The following is an 11,949-nucleotide window of genomic DNA, read 5'->3' as shown; positions in this document are numbered from 1 at the left end:
TGCTAAATTGTATAAAGATAATATATTGGTGTATTTACTCTTCTTAACTAGCATAAAATCCCAAAATTATTCATACATCTTACGTTAATTGTTTATGAAAATACCTTTTTCTGCATTAAATAAAGTATTACTTGTACGATTTCGATATTCTGAAGTATCCGTGAGATTGTTATGTTTGATTCACAAACCATAAAATAAACTAAAATTTATTGTAACAGTCACATGTTTATTGATTCATAGACCGATTTGAACAATGTCCTTTCACACTACGTAGACTCTTTTTGAAAATTCGTCTAACACATCCAATTTTCACCTGATCTGGACACTAACCCGATTTAACATTACTGTTGATAAAATTGGCTATTGCTACTGAGATCTACTTTCCGATTACCTTAATGTCAGTGGTTTACGTTGCCACATACTCTATTTCTATCAAAAATATAACAAACCTTTTAATAGTGAACTAGCGATATACAATAATTATAAAGAAATGTCATAAAACACTAAAGCACATTACATATTTAGTCCTCTGCTTTACACGTCCGAGCAGTGGCAGGGCCGTGTGCTTTAGGTACAATAATACTAACATTTATAATATGTTTTATTAGATTTTGCTCTCAACTGCCTGTTTGAGGTCTTTCGCGGAGTAAAGGCTCACTATGCACTTTTCCAGAACAGAACTTACCTCCAAGCATATCCCAACTACTTCTGTATAAATATAATATGACTAAGAAAGCTTAAAAGTATGGTAGGATGTATGTATGCTACCACACACGTTTACTATTAAGGTTATAGTGCTCTTTAGAGAACTATTAGAATAAATATTGTAACCGATGAGAGTGCAGTCATGCTCCTGATCAGACTCTGAGCGGTAGAGTATGTAAAAACACTTAACAAAGTTAATTTAATGCATTCAAACTATCGATATATATTCAGTCAGTTTTATATGTGTCGAATGCATTAGTTGGTTTCAACCTATCTACGTCTAAACACAAGACGTAACGTAACGACATGTGTCATCCATCTGACCATACTATCCATCGAAAAATGTGGAATTTTATAAAGTCAGTGAAATTCATGATGTTACATAGGCTTCTCCTGGGATTATACTATGAAGTTAGCCAGTCAACGTGTATCAAGTTTATTGTAATAATATACTGTGTTACATTGTGTGGAACACAAATAATAATAAATTTAGATGACATACCGTTGCTTAATTTTTCGTTAGAGTTTTATTTACATGACGTAATAGGTGCCTATCACCTCATTTTTAATACAGCAAAGAATATAATTTATAAAGAAAAACATTTCTTCAAATTCTTCTCACAACTTCAGAGCTTTGGGAATATGCAGGACAACCAGCCGAACTGTCTAATACCACTGACTTATACAGCTATAGTGTTTGTTATTTATGTATTTTTTACTAACTATAAATACAATGGGGCGAACTTGGAAGATTTTATTAGATATGATTTGGTACTTAGCAACGTTCGCGGATTATTATACAACAATTATCATTACACAAAGTCTGTACACTACAATGCGTTTATTGCGAATGAATTTGGACAAAGATTTAAAAGACAATTCTGCAGTTGAAGTGAAGATCGATGCTATTAATAAACTTGTAACTGATTACAGAAATGTACAAAACTCTTTTGAATCCGGCCGGTCATACATCAAGATTACGGTATGTAATTATGTATGCCATTTAAATAAGTCCACATAAAAACTTAAATGAATTTGTTATTTTGTTGACCATTTCTATCAATTTACAGGTGCTTCATGGCATTTTGTGCGCATTTTCAAGAATTTTAATTCTAGCATGTTTTTTTTTAACTCACCCTTTTTATGTAAGTAGAGAGTTTTTTTTTGGGTAACTAATATTACTTCTGATTATGTCTTGATTTTAATAAATACAAACAATTAACTGTTTAAGCTGTCGCATTACCTAATATTGTTGATATTCATGACGATTTTTGAAATATGGGTAATATACACAGCAGCATTGCTGTTGGAACTGAGTGGATATGAATTAAGGAAAACTAAACTGATTTTGGCTGATTTGCTCATAAGGTACAAAGGTACGTTTTGCATATATATTGTGTTATTAATTAAATAAGTACAACTGATAAATAAATTTGTAATATATGCAGTCACTTAGCTGGAACGAACTGCCGAGATGCTTTCGAGATTAGAATCTCGTGTTTCAAAACGACGGGTACAGTTCAGAGAGAGCTGAGTATTTCAAAATTAGATCGTGATGCTACTGTTGGTGGGCAAATATCTCTAGCGTTTGTCATTGGACGAGTAGCTTGCTCGTCACGTCACTTAGGTGGAAAAAATCGATTTCAATGCATGACTTTACTTTATTATCTAAGACCAATGAATATAATTAAAATAATAATTTCAGTAAGGGTATCATTCAACTGTTTTTTTGTGATTGACCTTTGTCACCTAGTCTTATTGCTTTTATAATATTTAACTCGAAGAAGAACCTTGGATAAGGAAATATCTTTATTAGTTTTTTTTTTATTTTATTTTAGGTAGGAATCTACGCAACAGTCTGTATGATGCATTGGATTTTCTGGAAGTGTCGCCTATCATATTCCAGATATGGCCAGGTATCTCCATGGACCTCAGCCTGTTCTTAAAACATATTAGCCTTAGTGCCACGTATATAATCGCAGTATTACAATTTAAATATTAAGTAGTAAGTTTAGAATTATACCAATATATTATGTAATGTTTTTGATGGTGTTTGCACTTTTATTGATAGCATTGTGACAATCTCAACCTTTGCTTTTAGTTAAGTAAATTAAGTGTAAATTAGTTTATAAATTCACTGTTGTATATTATTTTTTGTTTAAAACAATATAAAGATTTTTTCTTATGTTTTTGGTTTGTAGTTTTTGAAGTAGATTTTATGATTTGATAGATAATGTCTTAATTTCTTTAAAATCACAATTGGTTCAAACACGAGGTATCATAACCCCCCAAAGAATTATGCGTTTTCAGTTGTTTCAATTTATAAAGTTTTACACTCGTTAGTTATACAAATGTTTCACATAATAAGCTAATTTGATATTGTTATTCGTTTTCTACAATAGCATTAGTTTTACGATGTAAGTAAAGTTTCATTAAATAAAATATGACAATTACCATGCTTATAATTTTTTACTTTTACAATAAAAATAAAAGATTACTCGATTCCCCCAATCAGCCACCGTATTTGAATGTCTTTTCCCTGGTAAATATTATATTGTTAGAAGCCGGATGATGGTATACCATTATCGAAAGCGACACACTTACTGTGCCGGGTTTTACACCTGGAATGCATTAGGTATTCGCTATCCGAGCGAATACATATTTCCACCACCAGGAACAATACCTTATCAAAGTGCAAATATAATGAAATTTTTGTATCTCTACCTTGAAAAACTATTGGTTTTCATTACTAACAGTCAACCCTTATTTCACTCCCTTCAAGAAAAAGTACGTATCTACTTCAATAAAGTCCCTTAAACTTTTTAAACATTCATTGATTTATATAAAAGAATATTATTTGAAAAAAAAGGTATTTTGAAAAATACCTATTTTGTATGTGCATTTTGTATTTAAATATTTTAATCAAAAATCTAATAAGGCTGTTAGATTCAACGTGAGATTCTGTAGTATTCCCTTGTTATTAGTATCATCTGTCCAGTGCATTCGTGAACTATTCGTTTTTGTATTCTTAATTACAAGTTATTGTATGATGCTAGGAAGTTATTAAGTTGAAGATGACGGGTAACTTCTTTGAATAGTTGCAGAGAGACAGGAGGAATTCAATGATTTCTGACAATAGCATGCCATTGATCAGATTTTTTTTGTTTAGATACAACGACCGATGGAAATTTTGCTGTGAACTTCGTATAGGGTAGTTCTAAATAATCACTTATCCTCCTTCGTATTGTGTGATAATGGGGTAATTTCGTGAAAGGAACTCATTCATTTCCTTTAACGTTTTATTAGAACGCGAGCCTGGCCATTGCTGGGAGCAGACTTATAGGCTAGTGTTTACTACCAGCAAAACCTCTACGGCTACAGAATTAAATGACTAAGACTATAGTTTCAGTAGGAGGATGGTGATGTTTCGGATGACGCAGTAGAAGCTCGTCTTTTCAACTTTCTGCCGCTGATTGTACGCATGCTGTGACACTCAGCGTCAGCTCAAAGTGCGCTCCGGCGATCGCTCACACTAAATGGCCGTAAAAATTTACTTTTTGATCTAGTCTCCATATTTAATTAGTTACTATTAGCACGTTAACCACTTCAGTAATACCAAATAGTGTTGCTCGAGCCTTCGTTATTAAGTGTTCGGATCAGAATGTGGAACTGGATTTAAAGAAGTTATTATTATTAGCGGTTGTCGAAGTTGATTTCTTTTCTGTCAAAAAGTCTTCAGTTTCGCTGTTTTATTTCAAACATTGAGACCAAATAATCACTACATATTTCTGTTCCCACAGTAACATGCAAATATCCGATAAATGCAAGTAGGTGCCGACTAACGAATGTTTTACGGTCTAATTCTGATGCAATAAAACCTCGATTCATAGCTGTTTCACCAACCACTGCACTACAAGAGCTATTTATTATTAGTCATTAGTATTCAACAATCCACAGTTATATTGCCTTTATTGACTAAATTGCTCTTATTCGCCGAATTAAATTTGTATATTAGTTTTTATTATTGATGGAGTTGAGACGATTTAATAATGCAATTACTTTATCATATGGTAATTTGTGAAAGTATCATCTACGTACCGTTTGTAAAACCTTGGTGAGATCGGGGCTGTGGTCAAGGCTGTGTCCTCGAAGTCTTCCATGAATATATCGGCAACTACCGGAGATAAAGGTAAGCCAATCGCTTCCCTCTCTACTTGTGCACAGAACTAATAATTCCACAACATATAGCAATTTTAGAGTAATTCTGCATATTCCACTAAAATGTTACTCTCTGATAACTTCTTAGATACTATTTTGATGCAATCTACGTACTGTTACTGGTAAGTATTTTTTATTGTCAGCTAATTTTAGGTGGTAACAAATTGATATGATTCCTATTTTCTGAGTGGTGATTAAGTGATTTAAAACTATAACGCTTCCTTCCATCAACATATTTGAAAGCGCAATATATATAAAAACCAATCTCAATTTATTGAGCCGAATGTCTGGTGTGTGACTTCATTCGGAATAGACGCGACAACAGTAAACTTCATCTGCCATCCAAAACCGAGTAAATGAGTGGCAGCATGATCTGTATGGCTCCAAAAGTATTTAATAAAATTCTAAGCTCTTGGAGAGAACTTATACGATGATTGGTAACAATTTCATATATGATATTGTTAAGATGGCTCTCTGTAGGACTCCAAACAAATCTCGAATCACGTCTTCGTCTCTGAAGGGTAGGCAGAGGTCCAACCAGGATATCCGTATATTCCGTTCCATGATGTGATAGGGGCTGGCGTATCGCCATATCCCCTTCAAATTCCCGGTTCCGACCAGTTACTCAGAAGAAACACCCATTATCCCTTTGCTCGACTAGGGAATTGAATCTGGAACCTTAGTGCAATGTGTAAGAAGTGTTTTGTCACTGTAATTTTTAGGCATTACGAGACTTGGAAATTGCTAAGATAATTTTAAGAAAGCATTTCAATATCGTATTCCTTATCTTATCATCACATCAATTAACAATCTTACTTGATCCAATGTTCGATTTAAGATCACTAGAGCCTCTTTTGCGTGTCATTCTTTAAACATAAGATTTGACGTCAATTACTTTATCGCGGCGATTTCATCATTTGTATGTACTTATCGGGAGTTCAATACTCATGTGCCAGAAATGAAATCTATGTTATATTGGATGGAACTATTGCTCGGTTATCAATTGGAGTTGGGTTTATGTTTTATAGCCTCCAAAGGATAACTGCAAACTGCATTCACCATGTTTATTTCAAGTTTCATAATAAAACACTTTGTCTGTAGTCGAGATGAGATAATCTGAGAATCTCAGATATTGTGCTACTTATCATTATTTAATTATAGAACATCGTTATTTTATAGTCTCCATTGCAGCCTTCGTAGCTCAGAGGTTAGAGCACTGGTCTTGTAAACCAGGGGTCGAGAGTTCAATTCTCTCCGAAGGCAAATTCTTTGTTTTGGAAACTTGTTTCATAAGTTTGTTATCGAGGAAAGTTGACAATAATATTTTCAACTCCTCCCTATATTTGTATTTCATTAATTTCATTGCGGGATGATGATAAATTAGTTTTCCCTGGGACTCGCCGAGCTTCACTGCTCGATGTTATAAAAAGCGTGCTACTGCTGATCCTGGCTTACAGGAGTTATAGTAGTGGGTGCGAAGGCAGGAAAGTAAAAACAAAAGTTGCACAGTATTTATTATTATATACTTTTCCATAAGTCTTGATGTACAATAAAGAGTTTAAACAAATAAATAATAAAACTTATCTATTTCTACTGCCAAACAACAATGTGCATTCTCTGTTATGTTCCGGTTTGAAGGACATTGCAGCGAGTATAATTACTGCGCAATATGGGACTTAACATTGTATGTCTCAGGGTGGCGAGCACACTGGGGGGTGTAAAACACGCAGTTCTTAGTTATTGAGAGTTCTATATGACGTTGCAGTTATTAATGGGCGGTCGTATTGCTTGCCATCAGGCGAACACCGTGCTCGTCTCGTTATTCTACTGCAATTAAAAATTATATCGACATATGTTGATAATGTAAATCAACATCTACATAGATTCCGAGGTATCTTCGACTTTGTACCAAATTTGTACGATTTTATAGAATATTTTGGCACACAAGCTGATCGCCGATATTCAGATCTTCACCGTCAATAAGTCACAGTATGTGAATATTTAAAAGTGTGTTTTCAGTAATAAATTAAAGCAGTAAGGATTAGCTAAGGTTTTTCCCTTGGACAGGAGTATGTGAAAACCACAATAGTTTCAAGATTGTTAAAGACGTAAAAATCCTTTTGCTTTATTATTTCCTCTTCCTTCTTGTAGTTCCGCAATGCACAATCACCTATTTGCTGTTATTACACGGCAAATTAAATAAAAAAAAAGGAAAGAGAATTTAGAAATGAAAGTAAAGATATTTACAACCGAATTCGACGACATTGGAAATAGTTTGAGACCCAAGGAAGCACATAACCTCGTAGCTATTTTCATCCCCGCGAAATGTATAGAGGGACTTTTATACCAGAAAAACATTTTAACGCGAGCGGAGCCGCGAGCAAAAGCTAGTAATCAATAAAATAATACCTTGTAGGCCACACTGTACTAAATGTTACAGTTAGTATTTGTACCTAAAATATTTATCCGTACAAGAAACTATTACGAAAATGAGTGCCAAGGGAAAACAAAGCAAACAGTATTAATTGAAGGAATGTAAACTATGCTGACAAATGAAAGAAGTCCAGGGGCCTTATTCTCTATCCCGCACGTTATTTTGACAGTGCGTAACAAGCACGTAACACAACGCATCATGTTTAGGACTATAGAAATTTGGCTTACAGAATACCATTCCACGCACATTTCTCGAAGATAACATGACACGGCCGCGTTACGCGTTTACACTATCATACAGAATAAGGGCCCTGTGTAGAAATAACCCCGTGTAACTACCGGTTCCGTGTGTTATCCCTTAATTTGCCGGGAATTGTCCGGGAATAACAATAGAGCGGCTCTATTTATTAACAACATTGACTTATGGGCTTTGGAGTTCCGTGGACTTCTATGGATATTTGTTAAAAAAATATTTTCTTTATATTCTGGGCTATTTTTCTGAAAAAGTATTATATATAACAATAAGAAAATAACATTACTTTAATTATTATATACCAGACACGGGCCTTCTCTACAGCTGAGAGGGATTAGGCCTTGGTCCGCCACGCTGGCCTAGTGCGGATTGGTAAACTTCACATACTGGTGTTTTCTGGTGGTCTCTCATATGAGAGAGTCCGCCTGAGTAGGTACCACCGCAATGTCTATTTCTGCCGCCAAGCAGTAGTGTATAGTCACTGTTATGTTCCGGTTTGAAGGACATTGTAGCCAGTGTAATTACTGGACATACTAAGACTTAATAGTCTTAGGATGACGAGCGCAGTGGAATAATAAACAATAATTTTGTAATTAAAGGTGTTGGGTGGTGTGTCATCTATTTATGGGCGGTCGTATCGCTTATCATCAGGCTCGTCTCGTCAATTAACGCAACAAAAAAAAACATTCTTCTGTATAGGTAAGTTATCAAATAGTTTTTACATCCTCAAGCAATCAGCTGTTGCAGTCAACGACCTGCGTCAGGTCGCAAGCGGGAACATTTATTAAAAATGTTATGCAACAACGCCTTTATTAGCATCAAACATAAACTTCACCTCGGAACTTATTTTTATGCATGAAAAACATTAATTTAAATAAAAGGAAATGAAAATGTGTCCTTATTTTGAGCAGAAACTACGTTTATTCTGATTCTTATTTATTCTTTATGCAATTGTATTAAGCATGTAAGAATTTGGTAGTAGTACTAGTTATGACAGTGGATTCAAAGTATATACCTACATTGTAAGTACATAAAGTTCAAAATGGAACAAAATATTACTTAATGACATTAAAGATAGTGTATCGTTATATTTCATATGGATTAGGCTAAGAAGTTATATTTTTTAAATTGATTTTATAACTGAAAAAGTACGGTACGTAGTACTTTACAAATAAACAATCGGTCATAAATTAAGTACAGGCAAATGCGCATCCAATAATTTCTGATACAGCCTATACACGGACATTATTATTCAGGACATTGGAAGCATAAACAATAATACTGATTAGATAGATAATGAGCTTGGCTTTGATGACATATTGTTTCCTTCGAAACTATACAGGGCTGTGAATTATAGTATCTATGATGGGTTTTGCTGGTGGTAGGATATATTTTATATCCACCCGAATAGCGAACAAGGTGTTAAGACCCGCCATATTGGCCCACGTAAGTGTGTTGCGTTCCGTGATCAGCCTGTGTATATCTGGTTCTAACAAACCGGCATAACTGTGTCGACTGCCGAAGTCGAAATTTTGGTATTATTTTTATGTTTGATTGCCTGATATAGGCCAGCAAATCTTCGCAACCTTCAGAATAGATCTGTAAATATTATTACAAGATATTCAAAATAAAAAACCTATATTGCCTCCAGAGAGATTTGAACTCTCGACCCCTGGTTTACAAGACCAGTGCTCTAACCCCTGAGCTATGGAGGCTCCACGATTGTGTAGCATAGAATCGGTTGTAGTACTATCAGATTTTCTAGGGCATATTTCAAAGTCATTCTAGAAATAAGTAGATGAATCTTTGTATCAAGACTCCTTAAGATTTCGACATTATCTACCAAATAGCATATTATGAATAGACTTTTATAGTTTACTACACGCTGTTCGCAGCATCACCCGCTTGAAATGAATTTCCCGCTATAAAAGTGCGACGCTGGCGCTATCTATGCAAAAAGCTGATAAAAATACAATATTTCCGATAAGCAAATTACCAGGTTAAAAAGTAGCCCAAGTGTTAATCCAAAACATGGTTTCCCATGACCTAAATGAAATTGTTTCTGAGTCTACTTCTAACAAATATATAAATATCAACATTTTTACAAACTCTCGAATTTATAATATTAATAAGATGTAAGATAAAATAGAAAGAAGAAAGATGGCCGCCAAGATTAGCTAAAACGTTGAGATAAAATTCAACTAGTTTGAAATTTTTATTCAATAACTTGATAGATTGAGAGATAGTAATTAATATTGCTTTTAAAAATAGCTTCTATTGTTACAAATATAACTGCGACTACGTTTATTAACTCAATCCACGGTCTTAACATAGACCGGGGTCAGATTAATTTATCAAACCGATCTGGCTGCGGGTACCAAAGTATTTTTTTTATAAATTCTACAGGCCCTGTATGATTTATTCTATTGTCCTTATATTACTACAAGCTTTTGCTCGCGACTTTGCCCGCTTGATAGAATTTTTCTGGGATAAAAGTCCTTCTATATTCCGGGATAAAAAGCAGCCTATGTCTTTACCAAGGTCTCAAACTATCTCCACACTAAATTTCATGAAAATCGATTTAATGACTATGACAAAAAGATAAGACAAACAGACAAGACAAGATGAGATAAACAAACAAACAGACCGAATTAATTTCAAATGCAAACTATCTATATACCAATTTTTATCAGAACCTGTTCGGTAGTTTTGGAGTTTATCGCGTTCAGACATTTAAATTAGAATTCGTTTTCATATATTTTTTTGTTACTTACGTTAGCTGGTAATTCAAATTAGGCACCGACTCAAAACATATATTTTTTGTGCATATAAAAATAGTACCATGAATAATTCGTAATATTTCTAATAATTATCAATTATTGGAAAGAAGATTTTATTGGTTGTTTTTGAAGTCAGTTCTTCTTTTGTTAAAAAGTTTTTATTATATTCCTTTCTGGTATGGTGAAACTATATTGTACCCACCACAAAAAGAATCACCAAACGTCTATTTGATTATGAGGAGTTTCCTTCTGCTTCTTCGACGTCCAAGACCAATGAAATGAAATGGAACCATTCTGAAGCTATACTTACACCATCGAACCATAGGGTAAAAAATATCTCGTAACAAACATTTAAAAAATCCAAATAGATAATGCTTCCTCTTTTGGAGTCTGTTTAAAAACGACTTCATGCCTCCAGAGAGATTTGAACTCTCGACCCCTGGTTTACAAGACCAGTGCTCTAACCCCTGAGCTATGGAGGCTACATGAACCACACACAAAGATCAGATAAGTCTAATGTAGAATACTCATCATATAACGCTCAAGTTGAGTTCTAGAAGCCGGTGTTTGAAGCTATTCATTTCTCGTAAAATAATAATATAATGTGAAGAATATTAATTAATGTATATACATCACTTAAACACATGTAAAACAGAATATATTTTTGACTTCTTACTAGTCCGTTGAAGTATGTAACAAAGCTACTTTATAAGTCGCCATTAACATGAGTTCTAGACTGAAATCTACATTTATGTCTAAACTTCTGCTAATGGTAGGATATATTATATATCCGCTCGGATACCGTCCGACAACCGTACACAAGAAAAACTCACCATAGTGACCCACGTAAGTGTGTCGCATACCGGGATCAGCCTGCCTATGTCCGGTTCCAATAGGCCGGCATAATCATATCTCGTCAGTCGAAATTCCATTGAACCCATCTCCACTTACCATCAGGTGCGGTGTGGTCACTTTGTAGTGCACGTATAAAGAAAAAGAAACAAGTTTTTTTTTTTTTATATAGTTGCAATGGAATAGGCGTTTGTCTTCCATCTCACCTGATGGAAAGTGAAGATGAAGACGAAGGTGGTACACGCCCATCCAAAAGATTATTACTATACCTAGTGCTATAAAGGTAAGTTCATGATTGATTTTATTGTATTTATTTACCAGCAACCCTGAACGAGTCAAGGTTGCCTAATAATATACGGAAATAACAAGATCAATACTTTAGTCCAGTATTTTAGTCACTATGAAGTATCAAATAAACCGATAAATCAAATGAGTACTAACGTGGGCGAATACCTTTCGTAGGTATCTAAATGTTGAATATGATATTAAAACATGTACATTTTTCATTTGACTGCCAGGGTGGAGTAGTTACTGCATGCATACTGCATATTGCGCGATACGGCAGCGCTCGAAAGTCCGGGGTTCGAATCCCGGGTCGGAAAAGGTGATATTTGGATTTTTCATCTCAGTATTAGCCCGGAGTGTGGTATTTGTACTCGATATGGCGATAGAGGGCGAGCCTATAGGTCGAGTTGGCTAAAAATGAAA

The 11,949-nt window shown here is 34.5% G+C and overlaps 3 non-coding genes across 3 annotated transcripts; 1 reads left to right on the top strand and 2 right to left on the bottom strand.

Moving 5' to 3' along the window:
• Positions 1–6,113: 6,113 nt before the first annotated feature.
• Trnat-ugu lies at positions 6,114–6,186 on the top strand. Its single transcript has one exon. It is a non-coding gene; the product is annotated as a tRNA-Thr (tRNA).
• Positions 6,187–9,251: 3,065 nt separating this feature from the next.
• On the bottom strand, positions 9,252–9,324 carry Trnat-ugu. Its single transcript has one exon. It is a non-coding gene; the product is annotated as a tRNA-Thr (tRNA).
• A 1,474-nt stretch (positions 9,325–10,798) lies between these two features.
• Trnat-ugu lies at positions 10,799–10,871 on the bottom strand. Its single transcript has one exon. It is a non-coding gene; the product is annotated as a tRNA-Thr (tRNA).
• Positions 10,872–11,949: the final 1,078 nt, after the last annotated feature.

Source organism: Manduca sexta, chromosome 22, assembly GCF_014839805.1.
Source record: "Manduca sexta isolate Smith_Timp_Sample1 chromosome 22, JHU_Msex_v1.0, whole genome shotgun sequence".
Lineage (NCBI taxonomy): Eukaryota > Metazoa > Arthropoda > Insecta > Lepidoptera > Sphingidae > Manduca > Manduca sexta.
This window is presented reverse-complemented; position numbering and strand designations above follow the sequence as displayed.